Source organism: Panthera tigris, chromosome A3 (assembly GCF_018350195.1).
Source record: "Panthera tigris isolate Pti1 chromosome A3, P.tigris_Pti1_mat1.1, whole genome shotgun sequence".
NCBI lineage: Eukaryota > Metazoa > Chordata > Mammalia > Carnivora > Felidae > Panthera > Panthera tigris.
In genome coordinates this window covers 13,003,259-13,020,251 of record NC_056662.1, presented here as the reverse complement: position 1 = coordinate 13,020,251, position 16,993 = coordinate 13,003,259, and the positions used below count along the sequence as shown (strand labels likewise).

At 48.4% G+C, this 16,993-nt stretch overlaps 1 long non-coding RNA gene across 1 annotated transcript in view; it reads right to left on the bottom strand.

The window, feature by feature from the left end:
- Positions 1 to 16,889, bottom strand: part of LOC122237171 — a 31,253-nt gene extending 14,364 nt beyond the window's left edge. The window contains exon 1 of the long non-coding RNA XR_006215392.1: positions 16,631 to 16,889. This is a non-coding gene — a long non-coding RNA (uncharacterized LOC122237171). The remainder of the gene's footprint in view (positions 1 to 16,630) is intronic.
- Between the last annotated feature and the right edge of the window lie 104 nt (positions 16,890 to 16,993).

The window sequence follows — 16,993 nt, the reverse complement described above, 5'->3', positions numbered from 1 at the left end:
GGATCCAAAATCACATGTGCGAGGGCGCTTGGTATTTTTAGCTAAGATGGAACGAGGGCCCTCTGGCCAGGGTGGGAGAGAGAAAGGCCATCTTGCTCCACGGACCCACCAAGGTGTGGCACCTAATTGGAGCAGAGAGTAATTCCCCAAAATAAAATCAAGGTGCTATTATCAAAAACTGGTGAAGGAGTCAGGACGTAGATTCTGGCCTGCAAACACACACACACACACACACACACACACACACACACACAATCAATATGTAAACCATAATTGTTCCAGATCCCCACCTCTATTCTCTAACCCTTCTTGCTTTGCACAGGCATAGCTGGAAAAGTAGACCCTCTTTCCCCTCATCCGTGTATACCTTAGAGCCTGTCTTGGGCACATGCACAAGAATCCAGGCTCCAGAACATTCCCTGGAACCTTGTCTGTGCTAGTGAGAGCCTGGAAGCCAGCCTGGATGTGCATCAGCTGGAGGCCGTGGCACGGCGTACACACGAGGTGAAAGCAAACTGGCCCCGCGAGACTGGGTGCAAATGCAATTGATGTGGGAAAGGTAAGCATTAGCATAGTGAAGACCAAATTCAGAGAGGGAGAGAGACAAAAAAGAAACAAAGGAAGGGAGGGGGAGGGAGGGAGGAAGGAAGGAAGGAAAGAAAAGGAGAGAGGGAGGGAGGGAGGGAAGGAGGGAAGAAAGAAAGAAAGAAAGAAAGAAAGAAAGAAGAAAGGAAGGAGGGAAGGAAGGAAGAAAAAGGAGAAAGAGAGGGATGGAGGGAAGGAGGGAAGAAAGAAAGAAAAAAGAAAGAGAAAGAAAGAAAAGAAGGAAGAAAAAAGAGAGAGACAGAAGAAAGAAAGAGAAAGAAAGAAAGAAAGAAAGAAAAGAAAGAAAGAAAGAGAGAAAGGAGGAAGGAAGGAAGAAAAAGGAGAGGGAGGGAGGGAAGGAGGGAAGAAAGAAAGAAAGAAAAGAAAGGAAGGAGGGAAGGAAGGAAGAAAAAGGAGAAAGAGAGGGATGGAGGGAAGGAGGGAAGAAAGAGAAAAAAGAAAGAGAAAGAAAGGAAGGAAGGAAGAAAAAAGAGAGAGACAGGAAGAAAGAAAGAGAAAGAAAGAGAGAGAGAAAGAAAGGAGGAAGAAAGGAAGAAAAAGGAGAGGGAGGGAGGGAAGGAGGGAAGAAAGAAAGAAAGAAGAAAAGAAGGAGGGAAGGAAGGAAGAAAAAGGAGAAAGAGAGGGATGGAGGGAAGGAGGGAAGAAAGAAAGAAAAAAGAAAGAGAAAGAAAGGAAGGAAAGAAGAAAAAGAGAGAGGCAGGAAGAAAGAAAAAGAAAGAAAGAAAGAAAGAAAGAAAGAAAGAAAGAAAGAGAAAGGAGGAAGGAAGGAAGAAAAAGGAGAGGGAGGGAGGGAAGGAGGGAAGAAAGAAAGAAAAAAGAAAGGAAGGAAGGAAGGAAGGAAGGAAGGAAGGGAGGGAGGGAGGGAGGAAGGAAGGGAGCCACAGGTGCCCAGCCATGGCCAGAGCACGCCTGCTTTGCCCCGAAACGATTTCTGTCCCGAGTCTGCACATCTTCCTTAGACAACGTCAGGCTGTGAGCTCCCTCGCTCGTTCCACCCAGGAGCCGCCTCCCCCCTGCTCCCCGCCTCTCAGGATCCCGTGGGTGTTTTTGCCGTGCTTTGGGCAGAGAAGATGCCCTCCTCCCCGCAGCCCTCCGTCCCATTGTCATGCGTCTGTTGACCATCGGTCAGGAGTCAGGAAGGGGCTGCGGGCACAGCCGTCTCCCCACGGGAACCTGGACTTCGGCCGCATCCGTGCTGGGATCTTCCAGGGGCCCCTGGGTCTGCTCAGGAGGACGCGGGGGGCTCTGACACTCATAGAGAGGCGCAGCTGCATGAGTGGGGCACCTGGGTGGCTCAGTCAGTTAAGCATCCAACATCAGCTCAGTTCATGAGCCTCTGGTTTGTGAGTTCAAGCCCCACTTAGAGCCCTGGGCTGACAGCTCAGAGCTTGGAGCCTACTTTGGATTCTGTGTCTCCCTGTCTCTCTGCCCTTCCTCTCTCTCTCTCAAAAATAAAGCATTAAAAAATTTTTAAATGATGCTGCACAAGCTTTTCATCCCCCCTGTCTTTCCTGGGGGCTTACATAAGTCTACACTGGACAGAGAGGTGTGCAGGGACAGAATTGCTCTATCTCACAGTCAATAGCTAATGTTCCCTCCTATCATTGAGTATTCTTGGAAAGGAGATGTCCAACCAGCTGACTCATGGTTCTTATGGAGGCTTTAAAGTTGACAGGAGGGTCCTCAGAGGCCATAAGGTGGGGCAGGGGGTCTCAAGTAGACACCCTATCCCCAGATCAGCCCGAACAGCTCTCACTTTGGTCTGTTTAACAAAGTGAATTTTTCTAGAAGACTTCATTTGAAGACATTCTTCACACCTAAAAATGTTGAGAATGGCTGCTTCAGTCTAAGCTGGGACTCCTGAATTTCAAAACTGTCATACTGAGCAGGAAAGTTCAGTCAGATATTATTGTTCTGGTCAGGGTCACATGCCCGCTCAGTTTAGCCCTGTGTGTTAGTTGTCTATTGCTCGTAATAAGTCACCCCAAGTCTATTCTCTGCAGTTTTGGGGGGCCAGGAATCTGGGTCCTCTGACTCTAGGCTCTTGCCGTGCTGTAATCAACACGTCAGCTGGGGCTGCGGTCTCATCTGAAGGCTCGCCCGGGGCTGGACAATCTGCTCCCGAGCTGACTCAAGTGGTTGTCGGCAAGATTTCTTTCTTCGCAGGCTGTTACTAATCTGAGGGCCTCAGTTCTTTTCTGGATGTTGGCTGGAGGTGTCCCTTGGTTCCTTACCACAGGGACCTCCTGAAGGGGAGCTCACAGCTTGGTGGCTGGCTTGCTTCCTCAGAGCAAGCAGGTAACAAGAGAAAAGATTTGAGTATGAGCAAGGTGGAAGTCACAGTCTTTTGTTCCACCCCAGTTTCAGAAGTGACATCCATCACTTTGGCTGTATTCTACTTGTTGGGAGCAAGTAATTAAGCCCAGTCCACACTCGAGGAGGAAATCACATAAGGACATAACACCAGGAGGTGGGGACCATTGGGAGCCAGTATTAGAAGCCGCCCACCACACCAATATATGACGAAGTTTGGGATCGTTAGATTAAATTGTGAATAAATGGCAGACTATTTTCGTCTATTGCCCAATTTTAGGATGCATCTCTTTCCTGGAAACAGCCCTTGTTCACACCATGGTTGTGAACAGAAATTCTTGTGCTTTGTTGGCCTCAGACTCATTTTTTAAAATGTGGTATTTCACGCAAAGTGTTTCTCACTTGTTAGCTGAATTGTGTGTGTGTTCCCCCCCCCCAACTCATGTTTTTATGGAATGTTGAAGACGATGGGAGTTTGGATTGGGTTTTCTTTTTTATGTTTTTCCTTTCTTTAAGGAGAAAGTATTTGGCTAGGATTGAGCACCTCCTAATCCCCAGTAGAAATCTGACATTTTCATTTTGCTTCTTCACCCTCTCTAATCTTCACATAGCCTGAGGTGGGGGTGGGGTCCGTGCAGCAGAGTGTGACAATAATCCCACCCGGTCATAACCAAGGCATGCCTGAGGGTTTCAGTGGAGATTGAGATGTCCCAAGCCCATCCCTTTTCCAAAGTGATGAAAAGCTGGTCTGGGAAGGGCACCACGTGTCACTTATCAGATTCCAAGTGGCATTGTTCCTGGCGCCTGGCCTTGCCGGTGGCATCTGTTGAAGGTCGGTTCCATCAAGAGAGCGGGAGGGGTGACCGGGCACCAGGCTTGGGGGATTCAGGGTCCCTGGCGCGGTTCCTGACTGGGACGGCTGTTTGATTCTGGCAAAGACGGGGGCACCATGGAGACGAGGAAACAGACAAAATGACTCATCTTGGCTCAGAGCCCAGAATATGTATGCTAATGCCTTCATGCAGACAAAAATAAGACTATAAGAGATTGAGTGCAAAAAAAACAGCCAACCTCAAATAAAACTTGCCTTTAATCCTTCCCCTCAGAACCCTAATAATTTTCTGAGATGCAAAGTGTCAAAGAGAAAACCATCACATTAGTGAAGTTGTTTGTAAGTCAATTTTTTTCTTTCTGCCCCAAATACTGCGCTAGGGTAGACATCACCAACACTCAGGGGTTGTTCAAGGTTTTCCTCTTCTTCTAGTCCCACAAGGGGGGTCACACTTCCCGCTCCTTAACAGTATGTGCAGACATATGATCTTGTGTGGTCAATGAAATCTGAGAGGAAGTGAGACGTGTTGTTTCCAGGTAGAATCCTTAAAGACTCGGTATAGGATTCCCTACCATGTCTTGCCATGCCTTGGTGATCGTGGGAGCATATATTCAATATGCTGGCATCCAGAAATGGTGGAACCTCTGGCAGCCCAGATAATCCCTGGGAGATTATAATGAACATAGCCCTCTAACAGCCCTGTTGAGATGCAGAGAATGAGTTGTTACTGTGTTAAGCCAAGGAGATTTTGGTGTTATTTGTTCTGCCACATAACCTCACCTGTCCTAACTAGTAAATCCACCATCTAGAACCCCAATATACTGTGTGTAGGTACATTAAAAGGTTTCAACTTCCCCTGAACTTACCCTCAAATTAATACTGGTCCTCCAGTTCCTCTGAACAAGAACACAGACTTGTTTTAGACAAGATGGCAGCTGACTTCAGCGAACCGAAATCGCTGCCCCCAAAGGTGCACATAATGAAAAGGAAAGGAGCATTTAAAAGCTCTGTCATTGGGAACAGACACTTTAATGGTTCTGTCAATGGAGATCTAAAGTTGAAAAAAGCCAAGGGCTCACCTTTCAAGGTCCATATTTCAAATGGAATGACATGAGGAATAAGCCTGTAGGACTTAGGTGCTTGGTGCTATGTGGGAGTTATTTGAGCTAAATAATTGCTGTCATACACATTGTGATGTATATTTTTTTATTTTGATCTTTTAAAAAATACAAAGGAGAAGGTAAGAGAAAAAGCACCACACAAGAGACTGGACAATTGCTCATTAACCACAACCTTAAAAATCAAAGGAGCACAGCTTGCTTTTGTTTCCATAATAAGTAAGCTGTGAAAAGATGTGAGAAGGTCATACAATTGTAAGTATAAAGCATTAGAATTATGGGCATCAGCTCTGTGCAGCGGGCAAGTGTTGCTTTCGCCCGCCAGCATTCACTCACATGACTTTTAATAAGATAGTGTCTTTCTTTTCTTTTCCTGGGGATTCATTCCCAGCCCACACCAGAAAGCATGGATCCAAGAATGAGTGGTTATGGGATTAGTTTAGAAACCTATTTCATTCTGTCCAGCCTTAGTGACTGGTTCAGAGAGGGACATATAACCCAACAGAGCTGTATAACAAACCATCTTGGAATTGGCTGGGCCATAAAAGCTAATGTGTAATCTCCTCACTCATAGGTCTTCAGGTCAAAAGATGCATCTCTGCATCAGACTTCAGGTCAGGTTCAGTCCACAAGTCACCATCCCAGGCCCATAGGATGCTTGGACCCTGCCCTTCTCGTGCCCGTACCAAAAGGGCAGCTGCCTAAGCACGCCATGGGAATGCGTTTAAAGGCTCTTCTCACGTCACGCCCACTCATATCCCGTTGGCCAAGCAAGTTACGTGGCCAAGAACAAAGTCTGGGGGATAAGGATATTGCTCTGCTCACTCCTAAGGAGGCCTCCAGAGGCCACATGACAGAAGAAAGTGTTTGGGATAAATTATCCAATCTATTACACCCACATGGCTCTGACCCCATCAGTGACAAAGGCGATTAACTTCCTTTTTCTGAGTTGGGTTTTTATGAGAGGGTGTTGACTGAGACTCTCTATAGGCCTTACAGCTCCTGGCCACACATTCACACACTTAATTTCTCCTTCAGAAGAACCTCAGAGACGCTAAGTGGAGCAGAAAGTTGGTGAAAGATCAATGACAGATGACAATAAAGATGAGGAAGGGGCGCCTGGGTGGCTCAGTCGGTTAAGCGTCCTGCTTTGGCTCGGGTCATGATCTCAGGGTCCGTGGGTTCGAGCCCTGTGTCGGGCTCTGTGCTGACAGCTCAGAGCCTAGAGCCTGTTTCAGATTCTGTCCCTCTCTCTCCCTGCCTCTCCACCACTCACACTCTGTCTCTCTCACTCAAAAATAAATATTAAAACAAATTTTTTTAATAAAATAGAACAAAAAAATACAGATGAGGATAAAATTCTAGAATGCAACCCTTTCTCACGTTTGAAGCGGTCTTTGGGCACTGCCTTCCAGCTATGAGCATGAACATCAGAAAATTCAGCCTCGAGCCGAGGCCACCCTGAATTGAAGAAGTGACTGAATCACACTTACAAAAGGAAAGGACCTTCTCTTCCGTCCAGACACCCATGGGGTCGTGAAGACACACAGTCCTCTCATTGACTGTGTATTGCCTGCATGCAAATCAGACAGCTGAGCTATGCCTACAAATAAATAGGAAGGACTTGGTAACCGCTATTGGTAGCCAGGGTCTTGGGATTGGAATTGAAGTTCCTCTACTTCCCAGCCAGGTGACCTGGGCAAGTGATGTGTCCTTTCTATGCTTCGGTTTCCTCATCTGCCCAAGGGGGATGGTAACAGCACCTACTCACAGTGTTATCATGAGGATAAAGTCAACTAATATGGAGAAGTGCCTAGAAGAGTTTCTGCCACATACAGACCACTCAATAGGTGCTATTACTATTAAAATTAGTAGCAGCAGTCACAATGGTAGTGGGTAGTGGGCGCAGTATTTTCCTTTCTCTTAAGGAAGCTTAGGATGTCATCATAAGTATAACAGCGATTTCATATGGCTCAGACTAAGAGTAGCCTTTCTTGAACGACTTGCTGTGTGTGCCTGGCTCTCTGCTAAGCACCTGGTGTGCATTATCATATTCATTCTCACACGGTGATGATGGTGGTGGTGATGGTGACATGACAACAGCAGTGACAATGACAATGCACTTTCCGTTACACAGATGAGAATGGTGAGGCTCAGGGATGTCCAGTGACCTGAAATTAAGGTCACACAGCAACTCAGGACGAATCCAGGATTTAAGTCCAGGCCATCTGATTCAAGAGCCTGAGTCTCCTCCCTCTCACTATTCTGCTTTTATAGGATGGGAAAGACCAGAAACATTCTCCTTCATCCGTGTGTTTATTCGTTCCACAGTCGTTATTGACTCCCTTCCCCCACCACGTGCCAAACGTAGAACAAGACAGAGAAAATGCGTGCACCTGTCTCTCTGTCCATCCGTCCATCCGTCCATCCGTCCATCCATCCACTTTTCATCCACATTCCATTATCCATCCATCTGTACACAACGCCTAATAGTTCTGGGATGTAATGTCTCTATTACCTCTAGCAGAGTCTCCATCACTCATGGGATGAACCATGGGTCTTCATAAAAGGTTTTATCATATTTTTTCCACGGGAAACTACTGTGTCTAGACTATTCCATTGAATTCCATTTAGCCCATTATGCTAATCTCTGCTACCCCAGATCCTAAGATTCATGCCTCACTCTCCAAAATGCAAATGCTTCCTCTAGACTTCCACTTGCTCTACAGAGACTGATGGAGGCACAGCTGGCCCATTATCAAGTTGGCCTGGCTCAGGTCTCCAAGCTCAGACATCACAAGATGTGGCAAGTGCAGGCTGGATGGCTGGAGTGTTGTGACACTTACATCTAAGCCTCAGGCATTTCAGTCAGGCGTGGCTCTATTTTTTGAAATACCATGACTTAATAGTGGCTTAAATTTTAAGATGTGTTTGGTTTAGCTTGGGCTACCGGACTCAGAAATAAACCTGGACAAAGAGCTCTTTCAAGAATATTTGAATGAGCTTGTTTTGTTACAGTTGAATCTTTAAAGAATATATACATATATAGTTCCTTAATAAGCTGGATGCTGAGGGTTTTTTTTAAGGAAATAAAGTTTAACATTAGTTTTGATTCTGTGATTGGCATTGGAGTCAATGAGCGCAGCTCATTTGGGTGTTTGGTTCAATCCAGGTGACTAAAAACACTTATTTACATAGTTAAATATACGTGTAAAGTAGTCACATTTCAAACATTGGGGGAGAGGGGAAGAAGGTATTTGATTTATAATAGAGAGTTTTCCATCCCAGAGCAAATTCTTTAGTTAAGTTCTTCCGTAGTATTTATGATTGCTTTACTGTGTCTCTTGAGGACAAGATCATGGGTCTCTGTAATCCACATCTCATTTTATACATTCCAGGAAGAGAAAAAAAAAAAGGTAATAAAAGTAAGACATGGCCTCATTCTGCTGCTTGTTTTCTTTTAATGGAAGATGGGAGGTTACAAAAGACAAAGGAAAAAGGGAGGGAGAGGAAAACATCAAAAGCACAGTCTAATTTAAAAAAAAAATTGTGTGTTAAGAGGCATGATTGGTTTATGTCAGGTCTATGTGATATTCCTTCTTTCCTTCTCCTTTTTAACTGAACCCTTATTTAAAAAAAATTTTTTTAATGTTTATTTTTGAGAGAGAGAGACAGACAGAGCGTGAGAATGAGTGGCAGAGAGAGAGGGAGACACAGAATCCGAAGCAGGCTCTCCAAGCTCCAAGCTGTCAGCACAGAGCCCGACGAGGGGCTCAAACTCACAAACTGCAAGATCATGACCTGAGCCCAAGTCGGACGCTCAACCGACTGAGTCACCCAGGCGCCCCTTAACTGAACCTTTATTTTTATTTCAAGAAGCTGGATTCCCAGTGAAAAACATTTACCAGTCTCTATCTTATCCCGGGATGGTACATAGATCTAGCCAATAGTTACTAAATCTAAGCCACTGGATGGTACTATCAGGGAAAATCTTTAAAAGGAGCTGGCTCAGTAGACGAGTGCTCTTTGCTATTGTCTGTCTTCTGAAATCTGGTCTTGTGGGCTGGAGCTCTGGCAGCCATCTTGAGACCATAAGACAGGGCTCACAATAAAGGCAGAGGAGTAGAAAGCCGGAAAGAGCCTAGGGTTCTGATGTTATCATGGAGCCGTCATACCATCTATGGACTGCATACCACTAGACTTGTTTACATGAGGTAAAATAAACCCCCAAGCCGTTGTGCTTGGTGGGGAAGTGGGGGTGGTCTCTGTAACTTGTATCTAAAGCAAGCCTCAGGAACCTTTATCCCTCTTTTTCAACCACCCATAACGGACTACCTCCCACTGTGACAGTGTGCATAATCCTCCTCCTTCCAGGTGGGCTCTTTTTTGAACTGAAATGACAGATATCTCTGCTACTTTTCCATTTGCGTGGAAAATGTCAAATTATAATGTATCATTTTCATTTCCCCATGCTAACAAATCCTCTCATGAAGTCAGTAACTGGAGAGCTCGTCTAAGAAGCGACTTCCCGATCATCATGTTCTTGCATAGATATGTATTTTAATTTGCTACCCCTGCTGAGATGCCTGTTGTCATCTGTGCTAAGCCCTGGAGATTTCACTGTTATTTGTCAAAGACTGATATAAGCCAGCCCTCCGATCACCGTCAACTGTTTGCATTGGTCACGGAGTTTCATAGACTCACGAGATCCAGATCAGGAAGGAAGTTTAAGAATAATTAAATAATTAATAGTTGAGATTTGCTTATGCGATAGGGCAAAAGTTTCCAGAAGTTGCCAGGTGTCAAGGCACACGGGAGCCTTGGTCCGTCTTAGAAAATTCTATGGGTATTTCAGGACATACCCTGGGGTGTGAGCTGCCTGCCCCTCTACCTAAATCTTTCTGAGCCACACATCTCTGAGACTGCATTTCTCCCAGTTATTCAGACGGGATCATCCAGGAGCAAACCCGAAGAGGATTCCATCAGCATCGATCCCAGATCTTCTGTGGAAGCTACTGGACTGCATCCCCCTCCCCCTGTGCTTGGGAATCTCAGTGGATGTGAGGATCCGGGCACCAAGGCCGCCCTGTCCCCAACGGGTCCCTGAGGCTGAACCGACACCAAGACATCCTGATGACTTTATCTGGACGCTGAGCCTAGCCATGCTTGACAGCCATGTAAGATGACAAAACAAGTTGCTGCCCAACCCCAGACACTCGCAGAACTAAATGGAGCCCTATTAATAATGGTTACAAGGGTTAATTAGCAGGCATGAATCAGGGCTGTCCCGGGCCAGCTCTTGACTGACTTCCCAGTTGTGTGAGACGACAAATCTCCTTCTTGATAGAGCCACTCCAGATCCTCGCAATAATTTCCTCTGCTTGGGTTACCCCGGGGGGGGGGGGGGGGGAAGGGGGGCAGTTCTGTGACTTACTGGCAGGTTGGCAAAATAAGTCGTTGCTTAAACTGGGTCACTCTGGACAGTGAAAGAGGCTACTGGGAACAGTGAAGGGGGCCGACAGACACACACCAGATGTCCCTGAACACACCCGGACATCTGCCTGCCCCCAGTACCCAGCACCTGACACGTGGGGTTCCCGGAGGAGCAAGGCACTGGGACATGCCCTCCTCCGGGCGCTCACTGTCGTAGGAAGAGACACAAATACCTAAAACCACAATTGCAGCGCAAGAGTGGGGGGGTGGGGGGAGGGCTGCAGGTAAAGCCCTCCTGCTCCCCTGCCCCTTTGAAGGGTGCTCACATTTTCGGGGCTTGCCTCTGTTCAGTCACACCCAAAGATGATGAATGGCTGAGCCAGCCGACTTGACCTCTTCCCTTCCTCCGGCATTTTCTGGAAAATTCCAGCACTTCAGGTAAAAATGGCAGGCCATCTGTGGCTTCATATTTGAGCTACTTCCTGTCTGTCTACGATTAGAGTTTCAGCCCCGGAGCCTTAGAGGTGGAGACCTCCCAACTGTGGGTCAAGGAGACCATGAGGACGGAACAGGAAGTTCAGCGCCCCCCTCCACCACACCCACCTCCATCGGACCAGAACCTGCTCCCGATGCGGGGTGGGTCACCCAGCTGTGACCGGTGACCTCCCTTCTGTAATTGAAACACCCACGTGATTTGCCTCCTCAGAGCCTTCAATGAAGTATAATTCCAGGGAATTATTGCCTGGACAGAGTGAAACCCGGTGCCCGCTGCGATTCATTCCCAACTGATCCCAGGGCGGGTCAGCAGTGGGCACCACTTGGAGGTTCGGGCGAGCTGGGTCATCCTTCGCTTCCTGATTTACAGACACGCAAGGGGGACCCCCTGCCCTGCTCTCTACTGACCCCTGCTACGTTTTGGGTCCGAACACTACCCTTGACTACAAAACAGCAAGGGCCTGTTCATAAACCATCTTCCTAAGTTGTTTTTAGACCGTGCCTGCGGACGACTTAAACCTCAAAACAACAGAAGGATGTGCATTTAACGGGCTCGCTTCCATTAGGAGAACGCTGCTCCCCCCACACAAATCCACGTTCTTGATTTTCAATAGATCCTTCAGGGCTTTTTCTTGCAGACACAGAAATATGAGCACACACAACCTCACATCGGCGCCCTTCACACACAGGAGTGCCCTTCTGTTCATGCTGCCGGTCGTCCTGCTTTTTTATCACTTACGAGATGGCGCGTACATTTGGCAATAGTTACCCCATAATCCCACACCTTTGTCTGAACCATTCCATAATATTTCAGTGTGGAGAGGTTTCACGGTCCTTGCTCGTTTATGTTTTGGGGTCTGGTGTCCCATAGAGACACGCAGAGTCGTTGCATTTTTTTGGTCCTCACAAACAGCATTGTGATGTGCACGTGTGACCTTGATCAGACGTATTTGTACACAAATTCCTGCAGCAGAGATTCCCAGGAGTGGGATTTGCTGGCTCAAAAAGTACGTGCATTTCTCAGTGTTTTTTAGGTATTGCCAGAACGTCCTCCAAGGGGGTAGCGTGGTTTCACCCCCACCAGCCGTGCTGGGGATGCCTGTTTCCACACTGTTTTCCTGGCTCCATCAACATGGAAATACCGTCAGCTTTTCGGATTTTTGCCCATCGGGTACATGAGAAATGGCATTTCAACCCAATTCGTTATGACCCAAACCATCGAGATTAAAAAGACACCTAGGCGGTCACACGCCAAGCAGCCCCACCTGGTGTCACTGGTCACACTTGGGGCGGACGGAAGGGTCCCGGTCCTGCTGGACCTGAGCCGCACGACGTTCCCGAGGCAGCAAGGACAGAGGGTGGCATGTGTGACCCAGTCCCCCCGCTGGGGCCACCTCGGGGTGGGGACCTGGGGGGGCCGGAGTCCCGCTTGCCTTCCTGGTCTTGTTCATTGTAGCAGTTTTGTCTCTGTTTCTGTTTTTGTATTTTTGTTTCTGTTTGGGGAAGAGACACGGAGCATCGTGCTGGGGACTGAGCGGCCACACACACCGTGGGCAGGACCCCGGTGCCGGCATCTCTTCCCAAAGTCGCCACGTGAGGGAGAACGGAGGTACGATTTCCCTCGCCTTCCCGAGCGGCACAAGCTGTGTGTCAAGTTACGAGGGGACTTGACGAAGTGTCATACGCCTCGCCATCTGACACTTAGTGGCCTTGTCTCCCTTCCCTGGGATAATATTGGATTTCATACCGAGCACGTCGACAAGAGAAAGCGCATACCTCACAGCTAATATGTGCAGAACACGTGTTTCTGCTCGATTTCCGCACCTTTGTCACTCTGCCTGACACTGCAATTCTTTCTGCTGCATAACAGCCTGATGCCACTCATGTGTCTCACATCTAATTCAAGTTGAAGTCTCTTAGAAAGCCAGTTCCTGGCCTCTTTGTGTCCTTTTTCCAAGTCACTGTCGCCGATTCTCCTGTTTGTTTGCTTGTTTCTCCAAGATCCAATAGCTGAAAACATTCAGATGAGGTCAAAGGAGATCTCATATTCTTTTTCATGTTGTTTTTTTTAATTTTTAAAAAATGTCTTATTTATGTTTGACAGACAGAGAGAGAGAGAGAGAGAGAGAGAGGAGTGCTCAGTGGGGGAGGGGCAGAGAGAGGGAGACAGAGTCCAAAGCAGGCTCCAGGCTCCGAGCCGTCAGCACAGAGCCCGACGCGGGGCTCGAACCCACGAAGCGTGGGATCGTGACCTGGGTTGAAGTCAGACGCTTAACCGACTGGGCCACCCGGGCGCCCCACGTCCAGTCTATTTTATAGAAACTATTGGTTCCACCTTAAAAAAAAATATTGCCCTTCCACTGCTACCACCTTGTTTCAAGCTGCTATTAAGACGCTCTCCACACGGGTCTCTTGCGTCTGCATGTGCCCCCTGCTCCAGTCTATTCTTAACAAAATGGCCAGAATCGTCCTTTAAAGTATGAGTCAGATCACCCTTAAAATCTCCCCCACTTCATTCAGATAAAATGTGAGGATCCAGAGCCTCACATTGGCCAAGGAGGCCCAGGGTGGTCCGGTCTCCTCACCTTTCTGGCCTTTTCTGGACACCTGTCTCCCTCCTTCCCTCTGCTGCGGCCACACTGGTCACGCTCTGCTGCTCAAACTTGCCAGACATGCTCCTGCCCCAGGCCCTTTGCACTTGCTGTCCCCACTGCCTGGAATACACTCTCTCTCCAGATGTTGGCCTGTCTCTCTCTCCCTCTTGGCTTTCAGGTCTCTGTTCCATGTCAGCGTCCTCTGAGGACCCCAAACCCACCATTCCCTGCCACACTTTCCTTCCTAACACCGGCCTCACTTGTTCCAGATAATGTCATCTTTTTATCGATTGCCCTTGACCAGAAGGTGAGCTCCCTAATGTCAAGACTTCTACCGATCTTCCGCTTTATACATCGAGCCTAGAACAGTGCCTGGAACATAACAGACACATCACCACTACGTCTTGAATGAATGAATGATTCGGGGTTTAATTGGGAAACCCGGCAACACAGAGCATTCACGGGAGCCTCAAATGCCAAGTGAAATGGGCCACATGAACTTGAAATTGTCCATAGAAAGAAAAAGCCGAAACCACACAGTGGCAACCTTTTTCTCTAGTCCCTCCCGACCTTCATGTTTTTTGAAGAAACCAAATAAACACGGTTTCATCGGCCTTGGCATTTTTTGTAGAAGTGTTTCTTTACCTGCTCGGCAGCCCCCGGAGCCCCGGGGCCCCCCAGACACCCGTCTGGTCATGGAGTCGTTTGCACTTTGAAGAAAATGGGACCAACGTGACAAGTCGCCGCCTTTGTCGGTCAAGGCCAAGATACACAGCAGCAAATGTCAGCCAGAGACGGGGCCCCTGGAATAGGGGGGCCGCTGCGCCTGAACATTCTGCATAATTGGAAGGCGAGGTTAACAGCAATAAGGAAAATGAACACGGACGTCCAACGGTTTATGAAGCAGATGCTGGAAAGTAAATAGAGCGGAGGGCGTCCAACTAGCTCAGCCGGAGCCTGTTATTTATTTTTTTAGAGTGACGGAATAACACGGGGGCGGGGGAGCGGGAGGCCTGCGTGTTTGGGGAAAGTCACGGCCGTGGAGTCGGGCCCAGGACTCGGGCTGAAGTCCAGCTGCCTCCACCCCAGCTGTGTGGCCCTTGGCGGGGGCCCCAGCTGACCTCTTCCCAGGGTGAAGGAGTGGAACGTCACTGATGGGAAGCTTTTCTGCCTAGTTAAGCCGTGGGATTTGGGAGCTGTTTGTTGTTGGGGAAGCATCTTGTCTGTCTTTGATGCAGATTCTCCTGTGGTCAACTGAGTAACAGCCCCCCAAAGCCGTCCACATCCTAATCCCCAGAATCTGTGAATATGCTACCTTACATGGTAAAGGGACTTTGTACATGTGATCAACTTAAAGGTCTTGAGACCGGAGGACTAACCTGGACCACTCAGGTGGGCCCAGGGTCATCACGAAGGTCCTTAGAAGAGGGCGGGAGACTCAGAGCCAGGAGGAGGTCATGTGACCTCAGAAACGGAGAGAGATGGGAAGATGCTCGCTGCTGGGCACGAACATGGCGGATGGGCCGTGAGCCAAGGAGCCCAAGTGGCTTCCGGAAGCCAGAAAAGGGAGGGAAACGGATTCTCCCCTCCAGCAGCCCTCCCAACCCATCTTACACTCCTGACCTGCACAGAGGAGAATAAGTTTGTGTTTTAAGTCACCACGTTCGCGGTAAGTTGTTAGGGCAGCAATAGGAAAATGGCGTGTGTCCTGACGTTTTCCGTAAAGCAAACAGCGCCTCTATGAACATCTTCACCTCTCTCTGGTATATGTGGTGTTTCTCAAATGCAGATTTTTAAACAAAGGATGCATTCCACAAAATTGGGCTGTCACTTTTAAGAGTAAAGGTGAACTCTCTGCTACATAAAATTTCATCTAAAACACCCAAAATGCCTGCGGTTAAATACACAATACCACTTATTAAACCATCACTCCACGTTTAATACAAAGCTCCGATAATTGCCATCCACTCTCCCCGTGACACTGCTGTGGAATGAGACAGTCGCAGTGAGTGGCTGGCCTGGGGACGGGGACTTCTCAGACCCGGCCTGAAGGAACTCAGAGACACCAGACGTCTCCCCGAGAAGAGAGGAACTCAGAGGGTCTTTCCTCCGTATTTGCCCCAACCACACACGTCTCTGTCGCCCTTACATCTGTGGCGGCAGGAGATGGCAGGACAGGCACCTCGCCTGTCTCCTGGTCTCTGAGCCCCAAGGCCACTTTGCAGTTTGCTCCCCTGTATTTAACCCAGGAGGGGGTTAGGGGAAGTCACAGACAACCGGTGCAATGAACAGTCCCCAACCTCGCCAACCTTTGTCCAGCCTGATTGCACGTCCCCTGCATTTTCAGCTAAACCTCCTTCCCTTTCATTTTTCTCCCCAAGAACCCTGAGGAGCGGCAGGCCTGGGGACTGGGCAGGATTCTTAATGGCCGGTTTGATCGCTCAGGTCCAAGCTGTTCTCTCAATTTGGTCACAAAGGTTTCCTAGCTCCATCAGCAAATCAATTAATCACCACTAACGTATGCAGGCCCCTTTAGGGCCACAGGACATGTTGTAGACTGACTGCCAAGCCATTTTAAAGCCACGGACATTCAAATTGCTTCTGGGCTGAGTCTATGCTAGAACATAGTAATTTTGAGCCTTTGTGCAGCTCAGATTCTGCACAAGCTGGTAATGGGTACATGGGGAGAGTTAAGGCGAGCTTGGCTGGCTTTCATTCAGGATGGCAGAAATGGAAATTTGAACAGAAACTTCATAAATCATCACGAACCTTTGCAATGACACCCGCACCTCCCAAAGCTAGAAAGCAAGTTTTTAAAGATACCTGTGCTGTTTACGGGGCACTCAGCTTGGCCAATACGACCTGGAGGCAAGGACTCCCTGAATTCCCACTTAAAAGATAATTAATTTCCAAGGGGGGAGAGCAGTAGGGAAGATTACAGGCCTGGCTGGGGGATGGGGAGGCATGGGCAAAGAGACAAAGAGAGAAACAGCTCCTTAACAAGTCTCTTTCACCACGAGCTGCTCCAGGTTTGAGAGAATGGCAAGAAAACTCACGTCTGTTTAGCCAGAAATTTCACCGCAAGAACAGACATTCCCACCAATAAGGATTATTACGTGTTCAGGCGGCTTCTTTAGTATAAACCTCCTGTTTTGAGTTTTCAGCACACGTTTGCCCTCCCCCACCATCTTCCGGTAACCATGCCCCGATAAACAGTCACTCTCCCCCTCTCTACTTACAGGGTTCAAGATGAGCTCCCTGTCTGGGGCTACGGGTGGAGCGTGTGACCTGGCCTGGCCAATCAGCTGGCGAATCCCTCAGACCCGGAAGTGATTCATGGGACCAAAGTTGGTCCGAGCAGAGTGAAGCCCATCTCTGGAGCAGGAGTGACTGAGAGAGAGATGCCCTTGGGGGCAGGTGCCGCTGGATGTCAACCCCACTGCTCCCCCAGCCCTTAATTCCTGCCAACACAGGACAGCCGCCAGATTAGAAAGGGCCAGTTACTTGCTCTCCCATCGTCCTTTGCAGCGAATCTTGGGCACGTGACCAGCTCTAGCCAATGGAATCTGAGGAAACACCTGTTGGGGGGCGTGGGCAGGGAA